We start from the raw sequence: 21,022 nt of genomic DNA, 5'->3' as shown, positions 1-21,022 counted from the left end.
AATAGATTAAAAGGTTTTTTAAACCTAGTTTAGGCCATATTTTCTGATAACTTTATTGCAAAACTAGAAATAAATGAGATTTCCCTTAGAAATTAAACAATAACTCCAATAAGTCAGATCCAAAGTAAAATAAGTACCAGTTAGAAATAAGAGATAATGAGAAAGCTGCATTAAAACTGTGTTACATACAAATCTGTACTTAAAGCAAAAATTTGTATCATTCAATGTTTTTATTATAAAATAGGAAATAATAAAAATCAATGAACTTAATTATAGAGGGTTGGCACAAATAATACATAAAACTAAAAGAAGTAGAGGGAAGAAATAATAATAAAAGACTTAGAATAATGGTGAATTTATTAAAAACAAAATCCAAGAACAGTTTGTATGGAGTAGCCAATTAAAATTGCAGATAGCTGGCAAGTCTAATTGAAGGGACAAAGAGAAGAAAAAACTCAAATACACAGCCTTTACTTTAAGATCCAGATGTAATTATAGATACAAAAATGGAAAATACCATATTTATAAAATAATAATATTGCTCTATTGCTTTTTAAATATCCCTGATCTCACACACCTTGAAAATACCAACTGTGACATAGCTGTCTTCTTTAACTGCTGCATTCCTTTTTTCTTTCTTGACCACACCTTTCAAAACAACGCTTTATGTCCTCTGTACGACATTCCCCATGCAAAATAGCTTTTACAATCTATTCATCTTAAATACTCATGAGAAAGGTATCGGCATTCAAATCCAATGATCTCTTCTCTATCCACCTCTTTTGAAGCTCTCCTTACTTGAGATCTGAGCACTATCACTATTATTTCTCTCTTTCCATGAATGCTGGTACACTCTTCTTGTTGACAGTTCCCCTATGACTGCCCATGGTTTTATCCTTAATGTGTTTTGACTTGTCTTTGTCAGAGGTCCCAGCTATTCCCTGGCCTTAAACATCATTGTTGTACTTTAATCCTGATCTTGTTACTTATGAACTAGAACATTTCCAATGGCCTGCTGACCAAGTGCTGTGAGACAGAACTAAAGTATGAGACATAAAGCTTATCATGTCTACAAATGGATTCATCATTTGGCCTATATATTTTCTTCTTGATATCTCTAATTTTTTAACTCAGTTTTATGCCCTATCTTGGCAACCATATGTAAACATTTTTATCCATCTGTGGTTTTTTTCCAGCTTTGCTGGAACCATTCATCATAATGCCACTCCTTGACTACCACAAAGGAAATGTAACTAAGTTTTCTTTCTCTTCTAATCCATCCTGCAGGTAGAAATCAGGGCCTGATAAAAATACTCTTGGCCGGGTGTGGTGGCTCATGCCTATAATCCCAGCACTTTGGGAGGCGGGCAGATCATGAGGTCAGGAGATTCAGACCATCCTGGCTAACACAGTGAAACCCCATCTCTACTAAAAATACAAATATTAGCCAGGCATGGTGGTGGGCACCTGTAGTTCCAGTTATGCAGGAGGCAGAGGCATGAGAATCACTTGAACCCTGGAGGCAGAGGTTGCAGTGAGCCACTGCACTCCAGCCTGAGTCACAGAGTGAGACTGGGTCTCAAAAAAAAAAAAAATACTCTTAACATTCTCTTTGTTTATTTGTTTACTTCTCTGATGAAAATTTACAACTTCTCACAGGTTACAAAGAAAAATAAACATTAGTAACCTGACTTTATGCTCTCACTCTACCCCAACCTACCTTTTGAGCCTCACACAAAATGCTCATATGAAAATTACATGCTTCACTCAATTTTTGTATTCATCTTCTCTTACATCTGTCTCTATTTACTCCTGTTTAGCCTCTGCTATGAAGACCATTCTTCCATTTCTAGTTATCAAAACACTACTATTTCTTCAAGAATTATTTCAAATGCCTCTTCCATTAATTGTCCCAGATCACTTGAATTATAAGTGGTCCATCCCTCTTCTGCACCATGCAATTTTGTTTGTATCATTTGTATGACAATTTCATTAAGCTTCCTTATTATAATGAACTCCTCTATTAGTTTTAAATCTCCTTGAAGTCAGGGACAGTGCCTAATATGTACCTTAAATATGCCTTATACTTTGGCTCCATATTATATTACTTAAGCTAGCATTGCACAAAAAAGGTGCTAATAATATTTTTAATGTACAATCTTGAGATAATACAATCTAACTCTCAATTTAGTAAGTATTAGGAAATAATAGCATAAACGTAATAAAGCAAATATGCACTATCATTCTTTGGGCACTTTTGAGAATTATGCAATACAAACTAACACTCTAAAATCCATTTCTATATACTTTCTCTTCATTATACAAACTTTCCAGGATTGAATATCCAGTTAACCTCACTCTGAAATATAAAATAGAATGTATCATGGCAAAATTCCTGAGTACTTACTATGTGTTATTTGTTGGCCAAAGCATTTCAGCTAATTACATTTATTTAAAATGGTTATACATTTTATTAGTTTGGTTTATCTTTAAATAGAAAAATGTATCTTTTGTCATTACAAATTTCCAGTTTCCCATAATAAAATCATTCCACATAACTTGAAAGCCATATTGACATGGCATTTAAAAAATTTTCATATTTAAATAAACACTGGGTTTTGGAATCAGATAAGGATTTAAGTTTCTTATTTATAACTTACTAAATACATTTCCCTGAGCCCCAATTTCCCCATCTGAGAAAATAGATCAGTAAAATCTTACTTGAAATGATTTTTTAGTATTGAATGGGTGAATCTATAAAAATAACATAGAACAGGGTAGGCATAATAGTCATAGTTAGCAATAGTTAATATCATTATCAACAACTACCACCAATCCCTCCTCCTCTTTACTCACCTACTTATTCTACCCAACACTGTAACTGCTGCTATTCTTCTTCCTGAAATAAACGTGATGTATCCCCTATCTTCTGCTTAAATTAGATATTCTATTTTCTCTTTCCTATTTTAACATCACTGTAATAAATGACAGATAAATTATTTTTTAAGAATCCCAAATGTTCTCTTCTTTGTATAAAATGTATTCCAGAAAATGTACAGCTCTGTTGTGCCACTGCTATAGTTTCATTACTACATAACTGATACATTTATGTGCTATATTCTGTTGGGTTATTTTAATCAGATAAGCACAATGATGCAGCTCTAACTTTTTTTTCATTTTTAAAATGGAATGAAATATTAAAATGTCAGCTTTGTTACCCTGTCTTCTCCAAACCAATATTTTGTTTGACCAAAAGTAGTTATGAAAGGTGAATTAGTCATATGAATGAATAAAACTCAATGTAATTCTCTGCTTGGCTTGGATTATAACCTGTCTCCATCTCCCAATGCATATCATGAACTCTCTAATACATCTAAAAGTCTAGTTTTGAATATATTAAGAACATCACACAGTAGTAATCTGAACTCAGACTCAGATATTAAACTCTTAGATGTTAACACAATACCCAATTGCATTGATTGCAATACAAACTATGGTTCCATGGCACTCAAGCACATGAGTTCTTTTTACTATCTTGAGAGATTTGTTAGGTAATAATGTCTGTAAAAATTTTACACATTACTATGGATATAGCTGGAAAGCAAATCAATGATAGCTTGTTACTCAAAATATAAGAGTACACGTAAACACAAGAGGAAAGCTGAGTGGATCTTGGATTGCCAGTGTCAGGGCAGTTAGTTTCATTACTCACCAAATTGCAAAAGATATGAAATGGGATTTGCACCCAATGTTCATGGTACTCTTACATTCTTGATTTTATTTTTCATTTTCAAAGCCTATCTTCTGCAAGTACATAGATAATAATGTATCCTTATTTCATATCTGGAAAAATATATTCCAATTTTTTCTCAAAGCAATGAAATTTAAAATGACTTAAGAACGTCCTAAAATTGTTTAAGCTAATAGTTTCAGTGTAAAGGAATAGAAAATGGTATATCGTTCATTACTTTGCAAATAAAAATGAAAACATAAGGATAAGTTTTAGAGAAAACAACTAAATAATAAATCAAGGAAAAGAATAATAAAGGAGGCCAGGTGCAGGGGCTCATGCCTGTAATCCCAGCACTTTGGGAGGCTAAATTGGGCAGATAGCTTGAGCTAAGAAGTTTGAGACCAGCCTAGGTAATATAGCAAGACCCCATCTATACAAAAAAATTAAAATAATTAACCTGATGTGATGGCACATGCCTGTAGTTCCTGATACTCAGGAGGCTGAGGTGGTAGGATTGCTTGAGCCCAGGAGGTGGAGGCTGCAGTGAGTTATGATCATGCCACTGCACTCCAGCCTGGGTGACAAAATAAAACCCTATTTCAAAAACAAACAAACATTAAAAGGAGTCACAAGGAAGAAAAGAACAAAAGGCAAAGCACATGGTATATAACAAAACCTAGAAATAGTATCCTACTTACAGGAAGAAATGGGATGGAACATATAGTCAGCCAAAATTATTTTTATAAAAGTTATCAGAAATAGTTTTTATTTCCTCAAACTTTCTCTTTTTTGTTTTCAGTCTTCCTCTTTTTTGTCATATATGTTATTTTTAGGGCACTAAATTATATCTTTTTTGAATACATTAAGAACATACATGGTTAATATTTATCATTCTTAAAGAATTTCCTGTTTTCTGTTTGGCAAATAATATGATAAATGCAAGAATAAAAGAGTAAGCTGGAATTTGAGATTCCAATTTGTGGCAAAGAGATTCTTCTTTTTTTTAAGAATGGAAATGATAAATGTGTTGCCTATAACTCAAAATGAAAATGTGAGAGCAGTAAGAATAAATTATGATGTTATAACTCAAAGAAACACTTAAAAACAAAACATAGAACATAAATAAAATTATTTAGAACAGAAACACCAATAGAACAAAATAGATGCAATTTATCTTTTTTGATAAATACATAGAAAGCTTAATCTGGTCCATGTGAATAGAGGAGAGTAAGGTACAATTTATAGTCTGATCCCATGACACAGTGGTAAGTTAGGTTGCAAACAGAGTGCCCATAGCTTGATATGAAGGAGCAAAGTATGCAAATTATGAAAGGAGCTTCAGATGAATTGCTCAGGCCAAGAGACTATCTTCATAGCCTGGGCTAAGAAGTAGGCAAAATAACCTACAGTGTATGGTTAAATTTATCTTGCATCACTACCACACAATGCTGAGAACAGCTATATACTAGAATCCCTCCCTGGCTTGTCATACACAAACATAAATCTGATCCATTAATTACTGGAAATGAACAATTACCACAAATATCTGCATTTACTATACTTGTTATAGTTCATATTGTTATTCATTATTTCAGTTATTCATTGTTTATATTTATAATTGTTCTTATATGTATTATAGTTGTACTTACAATTATAATTATTCTGTCAAATTAATTTTAAAGCAAAATAATTTATTATGAGGGTTTCTGATATTTGACACTTCAGATCATTAAATGAAGCACCTACTAGCATTTTGTTTCTGCTGTTCAACTTTCATAGCTCTGTTTAGCTCAGTTTTCTATTTAGTGTTTGTTTACTTGCACAGATGCAAATGCCCAGATACTTTATTCTTCCTAAAATAAGTGTGGAATACAAATGCTCTCAGATTGAATTCCTCTTTGAACCTACATTTGAATACTCTCTGCTTAATATTTGCTAATGCCCATGAAAAGCAATTTGATTGACTGTAAAGGCCATATCAAGGAAAAGTCTTATCTCAGAATACTAAAATGAAGTACAATGGCTATGTCTACAAAGCACCGAAAACATCCAGTTGAAAAGTGAACATAGGGCCGGGCGCGGTGGCTCAAGCCTGTAATCCCAGCACTTTGGGAGGCCGAGGTGGGTGGATCACGAGGTCAAGAGATCGGGACCATCCTGGTCACCATGGTGAAACCCCGTCTCTACTAAAAATACAAAAAATTAGCTGGGCATGGTGGCGCACGCCTGTAATCCCAGCTACTCGGGAGGCTGAGGCAGGAGAATTGCCTGAACCCAGGAGGCGGAGGTTGCGGTGAGCCGAGATCGTGCCATTGCACTCCAGCCTGGGTAACAAGAGCGAAACTCCGTCTCAAAAAAAAAAAAAGAAAAAAAGAAAAGTGAACATATTCCCATTTCTGAAGAACCAAAAACCCAGCTTGAGCAGTTTCTTACCCTTACTTCCCCAAATAATAAATTACTTTGGGGTTGGATACATATAGTTGAAGAATTATCCCCATGTTTAAAGTTACTTGAATGACAGACAAAATACTTTGTAGCCATAAAATGAAATAACTCATGAGAACAGATGCATGTTTGAATAATTTCAGTGAGTCAAGCCTTTAAAACCAGTTATTGTTTTGTGCTTTTCAGATTAGCACATATATTGTGAAGCCTCAAACCAAGTCTCAGGGATGACACTACAACTGGAGTGACAATGGAGAAACAGTCCTCTTTTATTTTTTAATTTTTTTTATTTTTTGAGGCAGAGTCTCACTCTGTCACCAGGCTGGAGAGCAATGGCAGGATCTCGGCTCATTCTTGGCTCACTGCAACCTCCACCTACTGGGTTCAAGAGATTCTCCTGCCTCAGCCTCCCAAGTAGCTGGGACTACAGGCATGTGTCACTATGCCCAGCTAATATTTGTATTTTTAGTAGAGACAAGATTTCACCATGTTGGCCAGGATGATCACTTGACCTTAGAATCCACCCACCTGGGGCCTCCCAAAGTGCTGGGATTACAGGTGTGAGCCACCACACCCATCCAGTCCTCCTCTTAAAAAAAAAGTGCACATAATTTTCATTAGAAAACTTTCCTCTTTTTCACAGGACAATCTCCAGTCTTGTAAATGTCAGCAATGGTTCAGACTATTTATTTTAAAAAGATATAAACAAAAGACAATTTTTGTTCCAAAATTGCATTTTGTTTCTAAAGAGATGTTAGTTCCATTCCACTGTCTTTAGAAAGATTTCTTCATTGGTTTTCTTCAGTTTTATAGAAATATGGATATACTATTAAGTATTGTTTTCAAGTAAAGGGCCAAAGAACAGCACAAAGAGGAAACATAAAGAAAAAGACAAACTAGGGCCCTGTTCTTGCCCTGAAAAATGAGCTACCTGTGGGGAAGTTGCTCCCCTAAATAAAGGATCAGGGATCTTTTCCTGTGGTATTCACTGGAATACTGTCTCCCAACAGACACTGGCAAGTACAGAAGACCTCATAGTGTCTCATTTGGTGATTTTCCCCTCATTAGAGTATATTTAAGAAGAAAACTATGAAATCTTTGGATCCAGAGCTGCTCTGGATCCATTATCACGAGGATAGCAAATAATGTAGAAAAGTAACATGTATCCAACAGAGACGGGCTCAGATGCTCGGTTACCATTTTGGAATCATTCTTGGACCGTCCTAACTGTCTCTGTACCTTTTTCTCTCATACCAACACAGGGCACTTCATTGCTGCTCCAATCCCACCTTGCCAGGGCACATCTTCACTCTTGTGACATTTGTCCTTTCAGTTTCAGTAACAACCACAAGTGGCAATTATAAGAAATTTCTGGAAACTGTCCATTGTTGCTGTACAACACTTCATATTATAGAATTCACTGTAAGTAAAGAGTTAAAATATGAAATTCTAGCCAATATCAATGTAATGGGTAGCTCTAAAAAGATTTTAATGTTTTCTTAGTAAAATCTTTTTATTCACTCATTGCCATGTCTTATTCATCTTTGCATGCTCAGAATTTGGGCAAAGTACAAATATGGCAACATGTATGTTTATGACAAAGTATGTATATATGTATGTATGTGTACATTGACAAACTATGTATTTATGTACATTATATATAACACATATTGCATATGTGTTTGCTAAGCACATGTTGAATACCAAAATATGATATAAAGATGTACTTTAAGTTTGTTATAAACTATGAGTTATAAAGAAATTCCAGTTTTACAAAATAATATATCAGAAGAGATTAATTTGAATTAAAATTAAACAAATTAATATTAATGTATGAATTAATATGTTTATGTTAACATAACATGTATGTTATATGAATAACATGTTATTGGATTTGAAGAATTTTCACAGATCACATTTATAACGTACATTTCAACAAATTTATAATTCACTATCATAATGCAACTTAATTAAGTTCAGGGTTAAAAGGGTGGAAGGATAAGATCAAAATTTTAGGTAGCACTTATGATTTGTGATAGGTTAGTAGAGAGTTAAGTATATGAAAGCACCACGGTCAAGAGCATAAATGGCTAGTAGCTTACAACAGTGTACCAAGTATAGTTCAGAGTTCTTTACATGTATTTCCTTATTAATCTTAATATATCCCTATTGACATCATCATAATTGTACAATTGAAGAAAATTACACAAAGTGAGAAAACCGAGCTTGCCAAGGGCCATGTGTTTATATGCATATATATACATATACAGTAAGTGGCAAAGTGCTCAACCCAGGTAGCTTAACCTCAAAGCCACCCTCTCAACATCTGTATGCCTCCGTATGTTGTTTTCAAGATCTTCCAGAACTTAAGATCCAAGAATGCTGAAGTCTTTTATATAAGATGCTTATAACCCATACACATTCTACTGTATACTTTAAATCATCTCTAAGTTAATTCCAATGCCTCACACAATGTAAATTACATGAAAATAGTTTTTACACTGAATTTTTTAGGAAATAATAATGAGGAAATAATGAGTCTTTATATGTTTAGTACAGACACAACCACTCCTTTATTTTCCTGAATATTTTCAGCCTATGGGTGATCGAATCCACAGATGTGGAACCCACAGATACCAAGGGCTGACTGTACTTAAATGGCCTATACAAATAGCAATAAGTCATCATTCAACATTAAAAGTGGTAAGAAATCAGAAAAACAAAGATATATTGCAGAGACCAAATTAAGGAACCTAACCAAAGACCAGGAATAGGTTAGGAATCAGAAATTCAAGAATCAAGCCAGGTGGAGCATTAGCATCAACAATTAGTGAATAGAGAGACAGGTACTGATGCAAGGTACCCTTACATGCATTTTTTCCAGAGCAAATCATGAAATGTAAGTGGTGTGTAATGTACACAAGAAAATGGTCTGCAGATAGCTGGAAAGTCAGAGCAAGTGTGATATTGATCTTGAAGGAAGTATCAGCTACTGGTAATCTTTTTTTTGGAGGCAGACTCTTGCTGTATTGCCCAGGCTGGAGTGCAATGGCGCAATTTTGGCTCACTGCAACCTCTGCCTCCTGGGTTCAAGTGATTCTCATACCTCAGCCTCATTCTAATCCCAGCCTGTAATCTAGTAGCTGGGATTACAGGCATGAACCACCATACCAGGCTAATTTTTGCATTTTTAGTAGAGACAGGGTTTCACCATGTTGCCCAGGTTGGTTTCAAACTCCTGACTTACAAGTGATCCACCCACCTTGGCTTCCGAAAGTGCAGGGATTACAGGCATGAGCCACCACACTGGGCCAGCTACTGGTAATTTTGATACTAGTTGGTAAGCTGTTAGTGTTCTTCAATTTTAACAAAGAGATTCGACCTCATCTCAATTACTGTTGTGCTGGGTAATTCTTGAATGGATCACATTGTCTTGTGCTACAGTTCCTTCTAAAGCAGCTTTGAGATGGCTTAACAACTTATACTAGGACAAAAGTGGTGGACAGTGTGTTTAGAATCAGAACTAAAAAATGCTCAATTGATTCTGTAAGTCCTTCCACCTGTGTTTTTGAGTATAAATTGGAACTTACAGGAACCCACCTGGTATGAATATAAACTATTATGTTAAATCGGAACTGAAAATGAAAATCTCAATCTTATTTTTTTTCTGTTTTGTAGGCTCAATGTAAGAGTAGTGAGTTTACTGCCTCTGAAAGTCACCCATGTCTCTATTTGCATCTGGATATATTACATTTTCTCTTTGAAATTCTCTTCAATCACTCTCCAGTGTTGAATAGCAGCATCAGTAATTGTGTCAACAGACATGATCATTTTATGATCTGAGAAAGCTGGAGTGACAAATGCATTGCCACTTGAAATCTAACCTAAAGACTGAAAGCTGCATTGTTGAGCAGAAGGCTAAGCTGTACTTACATATCAGCAGCCACACTTGACGATCTACGCTGGCTTCACTTTATTTTTTAAAGGCATGACTGATTTTCTATTTTAGATGACAGAATATTAAAATGTCGGGCAGTGCCGTTTTCAAATTCACATAATTTTTAGTCTGTATCAGTGATTATATAAGTCATTGGTTTTTTAACTGGAAGTCAAGTTAATAGAAAGATTTCTAATTATAACTTATTGCTAATATTGCATATGGTTTATAAAACCTATGAATAACATTGATCTATTTAATGGAAATGCAGAAAAGAATAGAGAAAATTATATACAAATTGCTGTATTCCTGGTTCAGAAATTCTAGAAAGATGTTTGTTTATATTTTGAGATTTCAAGCAGCAGGGGGGCATGCTTTTAGTCAGCCTTCTATTGTTATCTATAAATGAGTGAATAAATAAATAAAAATCTCTGCACAGAGATGAAATGAACCAGCAAAATACCAAAGCAAACTAATACCACAGATAAGATTTACTCGTCAAAATTCATTCTTTTTGTACGGGAACGCAGCATGGTAAATAGCGAGATCTTATATAATAAATACATTATTTTCTATAACAGGTTTTTCCAAGAAGACCCAAAATTCTATAAAGCAGCACTGCAATAATTCTATAAATACCATTTTGAAGTACTAGCATTCCAATTTCAAGACAGAATTAAACAAGTCTGAGGTTGATGACATTTAGGAATGGGATGAGAACAGTATTGCTATTCAATAGAAATGAATAAAATGCATATTTATCAAGTTGGCTAAATAGTAACCCTAATAAAATATACCTATAAATGATAATCCTGTAAGTAATTTCATTATAGCAGCCTATGAAATCATATGAGCTTTTTCAATCCTCTCTTTAATTTGAACTTATTGTAAAAATTTGAAGTTCAATACTAAAAATTAGATCTTTTATCTAAGACTTGCTTAATCAACTTTACTTCCTTGTGACAGACACACTACATGGTCTACTAATCCTACTAGCTGTCCAGACACTGAAATACATATTCCTCCTCAAAACTTTATTACACCCAGGTTAACCCTAACTGCCATTATTGGCACCTTCTGTCTTAGGCTTTCTTAGAAAAACAGCTACAAAAGTAGAAGATAAACAATTCAGGATGCTATACCATATTATTACTAAAATGATGACACAATGTCCTGTTCAACAGCAATATCTATAGATTCTCCCTCATTTAAACATGAATTATCTTTCATTTTATTTACTTTAAAGTTTTTATTTATTCATTTCTTTGATTTTAAGATGGGTATGTGAATACAGGGCATTTTCTTTTAAAATTCATCAATACCTAATTGATTTGGTCTTACAAAATGTTATATCTCATTGCCCTGATATCTGAAAATGTAATTCAGAGGATAAATGCAAAAATTTATGCATGATAAAACCATAAACTGCCAAGTTGGATGGGTCATTAAAAACAGTGAGCTAAATTTGAGAGAGATAAAGTGTCTTGCTGTCCAAAGCTTTATGTAGGAGTATTTGGGGAAAACTCTAGATAAACAACAAACGACAAAAGATTTACTTGCATCAAAGGCATCACCAAGACCTCGTAATTTTCTGTGATAAAAGGAAGGTACACACTCCCAATTTGTTCCAAACTGCTTAGTATGGGTAACAGAATGGCTGGTTGGCTTCCCAATAAGTTTTCGAGTCTCAATTGACAAGGGTATCTTGGTATCAAGAATGTATATTACACTGAGGTTCATCCATTCAAGGAAATGCAGTACTAAGTGTTTATTGTTGAAGAAACGCTCAGTTAATGTAAACAAACAAGAAGTTTCAATGTGGAATATAATTTAAGAATCTAAATTTAAAAATGGAATTCAGGTGTAATTTATCTTTAAAATAAGCAAATGTTTTAAATAAACAAGCTCTAAATGTCAAAAAAGATGACTAAAACAAAGATTTACTAAAGAAATATATAGTTAACTAGTTATTATAACAAATGTTATCCAAGCTGTTTTAGTGCAGCCCATTGTACAATATGCGGATATGATGTTTGAAAGCTTAGAAGCCCCTTTCAATGAATGTAGCAATCTCATGCCTCTTAGCACTTATGTGAGCTTCCCCTTGTTACATTGCACTTAGTAAGGCATCTGGCCTTGTACAATACACAAGCATAACATTCTACCTTCAGTGATTTATGGCATCAATAGTAATTTTACATTCTTGATATTTTGAACCATTCTTCTTAAGTTCTCTTTTATAATTGAAACTCCTGTTTGACCTGTTTTTTAAAAGCATATTTAACCAACAATATTCATTATTTCTCACACCAACAGTGTAAATACAAAGAACTTGTAGTGTAACAGAATGTTGAATGGGACTTTTCCTTTACCCAGAACTCCAGGTAAATCCTAAAGCTCAAAGGTCTCAGAAGAGCTTTCCAAAAACGACCTTTACTTTACATTCTCAGAGAGCAACCCTGAAGGCCAACCAAGACACTCCAGAGTCAGCCCTACTTAAGCAAGTTCCCATCCACCCTTACTCTTAAATCTCATCTATATATGTGGAAACTGAGAAGGAAGGGCTCAACCGCATCAATCTGAGGCTTATCAGCCTCCAGGAAAAAGCCATGTTTAGGGGAGAGGCTTTGGCTCTTTTCCTCAGAAGGACGGTTCTCCATCTGAAGCACTTGTGGAGACTACTGGTTGCTGCATAAAAAGATATTCTAGGTGGATATTCGCTGAGCAGCAGAACCTACAGGTACACTTGAGACTACCAGTACAGAGAAGGATGGTGAGATAGTTTATTTTAGAACTTCTTGATGGTTGAAATTTCTTTATTTCTCACATGTGTGAAAGTGTGTATCAACAGAGAAAGGGCTTTTTGCTAGAAATTTTTAAAGGCTGGAGAAGTCTGAACGAGTGGTATAAAAATTATAATGGAGATTCATCTGGTTCAAGGCAAAAAGTTAGGGTGATGGTTATAGTTATGTTTAGGGCAAGAAGATGGCTACTAGGATTCTTTGGAGATGAGGAAGAGAATTTAGCCATTTGGGTGGTCCCACCTCCATGTGAAAAAGAAATGAAAGTCAGATGATGGGCAGGTGCTCTAGTTTTTGCCAGCAGCCACTGAGCAATGAGACATCTTTCTTAGTAAAAGTGTTTTAATTGGGAGTTTGTTCAATAGCAAGGGCCAAGGGATGATAGGCCTGCTATTTTTTGAAAAGCTCCTCATCAAAGAAGAATGCTAGTTGAAGCTGAACTCAACTCAAGAAAACAAAGCACACTACTGATTTGGAAACCACCTGTCAGCCACGGTCACCAGTATATGGAACCAGACTGAACCAGAGTGAAATCAAAGATATTTCCCCATTAAACCTGATGCCAATGAAATAAAATGAATCATAAGAGATTGCTAAAAGTAATTATACTTGGATAAACTGGATAATCTAAAAGAAATGAAAAGAATCACTAGAAAAAAACAACGTACCAAGACTGAGCCATTAAGAAATATAAAGTCTGAACATACCTATAATTAGAGTGTAGATTCAACCAGTAATAAAAAATGTCCCTACAAAGAAAAGTGCAGGACCAGATGGCTTAACTGCTGAATTACACCAAACATTCAAAGATGTAAATGCCAACCCTTCTCAAACTATTCCAAAAAAACTGAAGAAGAGAGAACACTTCCAAACTAATTTTTTGAGGCCAGCATTACCCTCATACCAAAGCCAAATACAACAAAGGAACAGAAAGCTACGAGTCAATATTCCTGATGAGTATAGAAGCAAAATTCTCAACAAAATACCAGCAAATCAAATCCAATAGCACATTAAAAGGACCATACATCATGGCCAAGTGGGATTTATTCCTGGGATGCTAGGATGGCAACATATGAAAATCAATCATTAACAGAATAAATGATAAAAATTCCATAATCATCCAAATAGAAGCAGAAAAGGCATTTGATGAAATTCAACAACATTTCCATATAAAAACAAAACAAACTATTACTAGAAAGAAAATACCTCAACATAATAAAGACTACATATGAAAAGCCTACAGGTGACATCATATTCAACTGTGAAAAGTTGAAAGATCAGGACAAAGGCAAGGATGCCTACTCTTAGCACTTCTATTCAATGCAGTAATGTAAGTCCTAGCCAGAGCAATTAGACAAGAAAAGAAAGTAAAAGGCATCCAAATTGGGAGGAAGCAAAATTTTCCCTGTTTGCCGATGACATCATCTTATGCATAGAATTCTAAAGACTCAATTTAAAAAAAAAAAAACTGTTAAAACAGACAAATTCAATAGAGTTAAATGATACAAAAAGCAGAAATAAATCCTAAGATTTATATTAAACTATAAAAGATCCCAAATAGCAAAGCAATTTTGAGCAAGAACAAAGCTGGAGGCATCTCCCTTTCTGATTTCAAAATACATTACAAAACTACAGAAATCAAAACAATATGGTACTGGTATAAATACAGACACATAAATGAATAGAACAGAATAGAGACTCTAGAAATAAATCTATGAATATTTTATCACTCATCTTCAGTGAGGATGCCAAAAATAAACAATGTGGAAAGGACAGTCTTTTCAACAAATAGTGTTAGGAAAACTAACTTTCCTAACCTAGCAAAGCAGGACAATATTCAACCCCAGGTAATACAGAGAACACCACAAAGATATTCCTCAAGAAGAGCAACCCCAAGGCACATAACTATTAAGATTCACCAGGGTTGAAACGAAGGAGAAAATATTAAGGGCAGCCAAAGAGAAAGGTCAGGTTACCCACAAAAGGAAGCCTATCAGACTTGCAGATCTCTCAGCAGAAACTCTACAAGCCAGAAGAGAGTGGGGGCCAATATTCAACATCCTTAAAGAACAGAACTTTCAGCCCAGAATTTCATATCCAGCCAAACTTAGCTTCACAACTGAAGGAAAAATAAAATCTTTTATGAACAAGCAAGTACTCAGAGATTTTATTACCACCAGGCCTGCTTTACAAGAGCTTCTGAAAGAAGCATTACGCATAGAAAGAAACCACCAGTATTAGCCTTTTAAAAAATATACCAAAAAGTAAAGAGCATCAACATAAAGAAGAATTTACATCAATGAATGGATAAAACAGCCAGTTAACATCAAATGGCAGTAACCCTAAATTTAAATCGACTAAATCCCCCAATCAAAAGATACAACCAAAACTTAATGGTATGCTGCATCCAGACTCATTTCACATGCAAGGATACACAAGACTCAAAACAAAGGTATGGAGAAAGATTTACCAATCAAATGGAGAGCAAAAATAAATAAATAAATAAAAAGCAGGAGTTGCAATTCTTACATCTGATAAAACAGATTTTAAAGCAACAAAGATACAGTGGTAAAAGGATCAATGCAACAATAAGAGCTAACGATTCTAACACCCAGATACATAGAGACTTAGACTCCATGAGACAGAAAATTAATAAGGATATCCAGGACTCAAACTCAGATCTGGAACAAGTAAACTAAACAATAAATATTTATAGAGATCTCCACTTTAAATACACAAAATATACATTTTTGTCAATACCACATCACACCTACTCATAGGTCTAAATGAAATATTGATTGGCCATTATTAATACCCATTTTTTAGAATAAAGCAACATTTCTGTTCTCTCTCCCTCTTTTTCTTCCTCTTTCTTCCTCTCCTTCACTCCTCTTTTTTTCTTTCCTTAAAAAAAAAAAAAAGAATAAAACTGGCACTGTCATTATTGCCATACACAAAAATCAAATCAAAATGGATTAAATAACTAAATATAGGACCTGAAATTATAATATTGCTAGAAAAGAAACATAGGAGAAAATCTTGATGACATTCATCTAGGCAATGACTTGATGAATTTGACATCCAAAGCACTGCAAAGAAAACAAAAATAAGCAAGTGGCACTACATCAACTAAAAAGCTTCAGCACAGCAAAGAAAGCAGTAAAATGACAATCTTTGAAATCAGAAAACATACTCGCTAGCTATATATCTGAGAATGAGTTAGTCTTCAAAATTGGTAAGAAACTTCTACAACTCAATAGCAGAAAAACCAACTCAATTTAAAAAATAGGCAGAATAGTTTAATAGACATTTATCCAAAGAAGATCTACAAATGGCCAACAGCTATGAGAACAAATGCTCAACATGACTAGTCATCAGGAAAATGCAAATCAAAATCACAATCCGGTATTACCTCACACCTGTCAGAATGACTGTTATTAAGAAAAAAAAAAACAGCAACCAATGTTGGCAAGAATATGGAGAAATTGGAACCCTTGCACACTGTTGGTGGAAATGAGGAATCGTGTAGTGGCTATGGAATACAGCATGGAGGCTCCTCAAAAAGTTAAAATATAACTACCCTGTGATTCAGCAGTCTCCCTTCTGGGTATTTATCCAAAAGAATTGAAGTCAGGATCTCAAAGGGATAATAGAGATAAAAGCGTTCCTATTTTCACTGCAGCACTGTTCACAATAGCCAAGCTGTGGAAACAACCTAAATGTTTATTGACAGATGAAAACAAAATGAGATGCATAAATAGCATGAAATATTATTTTATTTTTTAAAAGAAAGAAATTCTGCAATATGTGACAACATGAACAAACCTTAAGGATATTAGCTAAAGGAAATAAGCCAGTCACAGAAAGACAAAGACTGCATTATCTCACTCATATGTGACATCTAAAGAAGTTGGTCTCATAGACATGAGTTTAAAATGGTGGTTACCACTTACATGAGTGGAATCATATAATAATCAAATTCATAGAATAAGAGTGGGATGGATGTTACCAGGAACAGGGGCAGGAGTAAATAAGAAATTATTTATCAACATTCATAAAGTTTCAATTGAGCAAGATGAATAAGCTCTAGAGACCTACTAGACAACATTGTAGCTATAGTCAACAATAATGCATTGTGCACCTAAAAATTTGTTAAGAGGGTAGATTTCGTGTTGAGTGTTTTTAATTATAATACGATAATTTTTTAAATTGTGTAGACTTTTAGTGGTAAAGGAGTTAGCTCTCTTGTGTAAAAAGATGAAGAGATAGTTCCCCTTACTGATAAGCCTCCAGTTAGGTAAGAAGAATTTGGTCTCACGTATAAATTCTCCTTGCTCCCAACTAGCTATAGAGAGACAAAAATACGATGTTATATTCAGAAAGAGAATACCAACCCTGGACACACCATAATCCTTGCCCAAGAGCCCTCACTCCTACTTTGATTGGACAAAATAATAGCTCTAGTTTACACTGGAGGATGTAATGGGTAAGATTTAGTTAGGATATGAGGATTGCTGTCCTAAATGATGGTGAATTAATTTTAATAGCCAAAAATTATCAGAAAGCTATGGAATCTGCATTCAACTCTTCTACAGGACAAGAAAATAACAAATAATGTTCTGTTTATACCTTCAATAAATTAAAATTATTTGGTAAACTAGTTAAAATTATAAAAAGAAAACTGTTTTACATTAGTTTTAGTTAGGGTCTCAAAATTGGAATGAAAAACACAACAGAGGTAATGAGACAAAGAAGGAAGGAAACTTCAAAAGTGCATACATGCCTCCTCTTGACTAGACCTTTCCAACATGAATTCATTACTCTGTTTAAAGTAAACATTCAAAATATCAAATATATCCATAGTTATGCTAACAGAAAGAAAAATATATATTCCAAAACTAAAATATTTCCACATAAGTCATTACTTTTTAATTTTAAAGCTCTATTAACATACGTAATTCAGAACTGATGTAAGTCTTTAAAACCAAGCTAGTTAGGGTTAACTGATTAGCACACAAAACATCTGGGTGTCTGGTTTACATTTTTCTAAGAAAACTGTGGAGTTTCTCTCTCTCTCTCTCTCTCTCTCTCTCTCTCTCTCTCTCTCTCTCTCACACACACACACACACACCTCTGCAGACTATTAATTAAACTTCGTATAACTGGGAATTGAGAAGATTTTTAAAATGACAAACTTGGAAGTAAATGATTATTCCTAAATTTATATGCAGATCATTAAACTGATGAAAATTATCACAAAAATTTATAATGTTTTCCTTCATTTTAGTTATAAATGACCACACTAAAATTTAAAAATATTGATCATTACAAAATAAATTGAATGATTCTAAGATTTTTATAATCTCAAAATTAAAACAAGGGATTCTGCTAGAGCCTATCTAGTGGCTTCAGTATTGTGACAATTGTTTGTAGCCCTTTAATAAATTGGAAATCATTTCAAAGGGATTTGGGATCCAGCCAAGATGAAACATACTGAGCAACTATAAAATCACTATCAAGGTTGATACTATTGCAAGGAAAATCAAAAAGAAAAAACAAATCAGGATATGTAATCCTGAATAAATAAACCAGAGAAGAACAACTCCTTTGCCAATTACCTACTAAATAACAATGATTCAGCCCCATACTCTGAAGACTTTTCAAAATTCCACTCTATTACACTTCTTCAAATTGTTTTCTTTCAATTTCTGCCCCAAAGTTTAGCTGCTCCAGCGAACACACAAAAGATCCACAACTATTTAACAAGAAAAATTTTGTTTCTCCTCTCAAATCAGTGGGCCATCTAAAGACGGGGTAGTTTCTTACTCTTCTTTTGTTTTGTATTTTACATAACATAGTCACAAGCCAATGTTTCTGTAATTTGTTCCTTAAAATGAAGCTGCCAAAAAATGTTTCTCTAATTTGTTCCTTCAAATGAATCTGGCAAAAGTGCCACGTAACTATTGTTTGCACAGAGATACTTTCCAACCTGGGTATTTAATGACCATGACAGGCTCCATGTACCCAAATTTTTGTTCCTCCAAGATATACTGAACTTCTTCAAAAGGAAACAAAAGTGCTGAAGGTGAATTTTATTTTTAATTGTATTCTACCACAGGAAAAAAAGGACACTTTGTGTCCACATCAGAGCTGCCCTTCAAAATAGTGACACACCAGTACTTCTCTAGAAGTGTTAGCACATTGTCACTAAAATTGGAATGAGACCACGTGGAGAACTCAGGGAGGAAGCTTTCTGTAGGATCTGTTCATCAATTTTGCCGCGACAATAAAAGGGGCCAAGTGGTTTCTCCCAGCAATGTGTGGTAAAGTGTGTCTTCTCCCATATCCAGACAGCAATATAAATTATCTAAAAATGCAGTCTCATCCACGTAGAAAGGAAATCTATTATCAGCTACAAGTTGTTAGGACTCTAAGCTGAATACAGAAAGGCAAATTACAAGCACGCAAGTTAATCCTAGGTCTGCCAGTTTTTCAGATCTAAACAATATAATTCTTAGACATTATCCTTCTTACTCCAGTCCTTAAAAATGCTTAGAGTTATCAACCATGGCTTGAAGAACAACGTATCCCTGTAATATATAATTTCCTTTCTCCATAGTCACCTGAATTGTGAGCCTATTGTTTATCCACTTGGATTTCATGACCAGAACATTCTGATTTTCAATGTAACTTTTCCCTGTCTCCAGATTACATCAAGTTTTCTGATTTCCTTGGTTCCCAAACTAACTCAATATTTTCTTTTGTTGTCTATTGCCTTTTTCTTTTCCCTAGCTAGTTCCTTCTCAACTTGTTTATTTCCCACCAATACTTTACCCTATGCCCACTCTCTATATTACATATTCATATTTTCTGGCCTTCAGTAATTTCATATGTAATTTAGGTTCACCTGTACTTCCCCACTGGGAGATGGTATAGAATTGTGTTGTATGAAAAATCCTTGCATCAGTGGGCATGAAGTCCTAGACATCTGTCAGGTAGGATACATCTTAAATTATAACTTTAGGGCTCAAAGCCTTAAGCCACTCCAGCTGCAATAGCCTACTTCATTGTATGAATATAAAATAAACTAGAAATCAGAAATTCAAAATATCTCCTGAACTCCTAGGCAGCAATCCGCCCACTAACAAGGACTAGAAGTCTCTAAAGAGGTTTTTATAAGTTGTTAACAATGAATAATTTAGCACTACTCCTACTACCCATTTATTGGAAGGTTGAAGAGCTCTTGAAAAATATCTTCCCTTACCTGTATACCACTGACACTAAAGTATAAAGCTATTAAAAATTTCAGGAGCATTGTCTGACACTCCCCCCACTAACCCTGTCCATAAGAATTACCATGACACTTCCGCTGGCTACTCCAGCTTAGGAAAGCCAGATATGAGGAGGAGCAAAACCACAATCGAAGACTCTCTCTGAAAACAGGTGTTTAGTTGATTCACATATTCATTCATAAATACCCCAAAAAGCTGAAATTCCCAAACTTTGGCTTTTCAGAACATACGATGAGAATGTCAGCAGAATGAGTTGTGATTATATTCAAATATCATTTCTGTGATGTTTGTCACTTTTTTTTTCTAAATCAAATTATCTGAATAACCAACAGGCAACTACCATCTTCACAAATGAGGCAACATTATATGAGGCTACTTTCAAACCACACTGACACAGCTGGCCTAGGATGGGGACCTGTTTCATGACTTGCTGTTCATCATTCCAGAGCCCTTCTCCAGCAAAGTGTAAGTATACAAGAGAGAATAAAGTCATTAGAGACCATGTAATTATACAAAATGGAAAGGAAATCATTACTAACAAACACAAGAATTTTTTAATAAATGCCATACATGTAAAGAAGTCCATAGGTTGATAGGTAAAAATAAGTCATAACTTCACAAACTGAAAATACTGCAAGACAGCTTCAATTACAATCCATTTTCCCAAATGGAATCCTATGGAGATACAGCACACAGATATAGCAAGTAATTTTGATTTTGTGAGATTCAAATGAGATTAAATACTCCACTGAAAATAAAGAGTCTAACTACAGAGCCATTGATGATCTATATATCAACCAAGGACAAGGATGGG

The 21,022-nt window shown here is 34.4% G+C and overlaps 1 protein-coding gene and 1 long non-coding RNA gene across 17 annotated transcripts in view; one reads left to right on the top strand and one right to left on the bottom strand.

Annotated features, from left to right (window-relative positions):
• GRM8 (glutamate metabotropic receptor 8) overlaps nt 1-21,022 on the bottom strand; it is an 811,767-nt gene that overhangs the window by 120,699 nt on the left and 670,046 nt on the right. The gene's annotated exons all lie outside the window — the stretch shown is intronic.
• LOC118143799 (uncharacterized) overlaps nt 7,229-21,022 on the top strand; it is a 66,666-nt gene continuing 52,872 nt past the window's right edge. The window contains exons 1-2 of one of the 2 annotated variants that reach the window (XR_004728241.3): nt 7,229-7,600; nt 20,541-20,673. This is a non-coding gene — a long non-coding RNA (uncharacterized LOC118143799). The remainder of the gene's footprint in view (nt 7,601-20,540; nt 20,674-21,022) is intronic. The other variant, XR_013523785.1, reaches the window with a different exon arrangement.

The sequence above is a fragment of the Callithrix jacchus genome, chromosome 11 (assembly GCF_049354715.1).
Source record: "Callithrix jacchus isolate 240 chromosome 11, calJac240_pri, whole genome shotgun sequence".
Lineage (NCBI taxonomy): Eukaryota > Metazoa > Chordata > Mammalia > Primates > Cebidae > Callithrix > Callithrix jacchus.
This window is presented reverse-complemented; position numbering and strand designations above follow the sequence as displayed.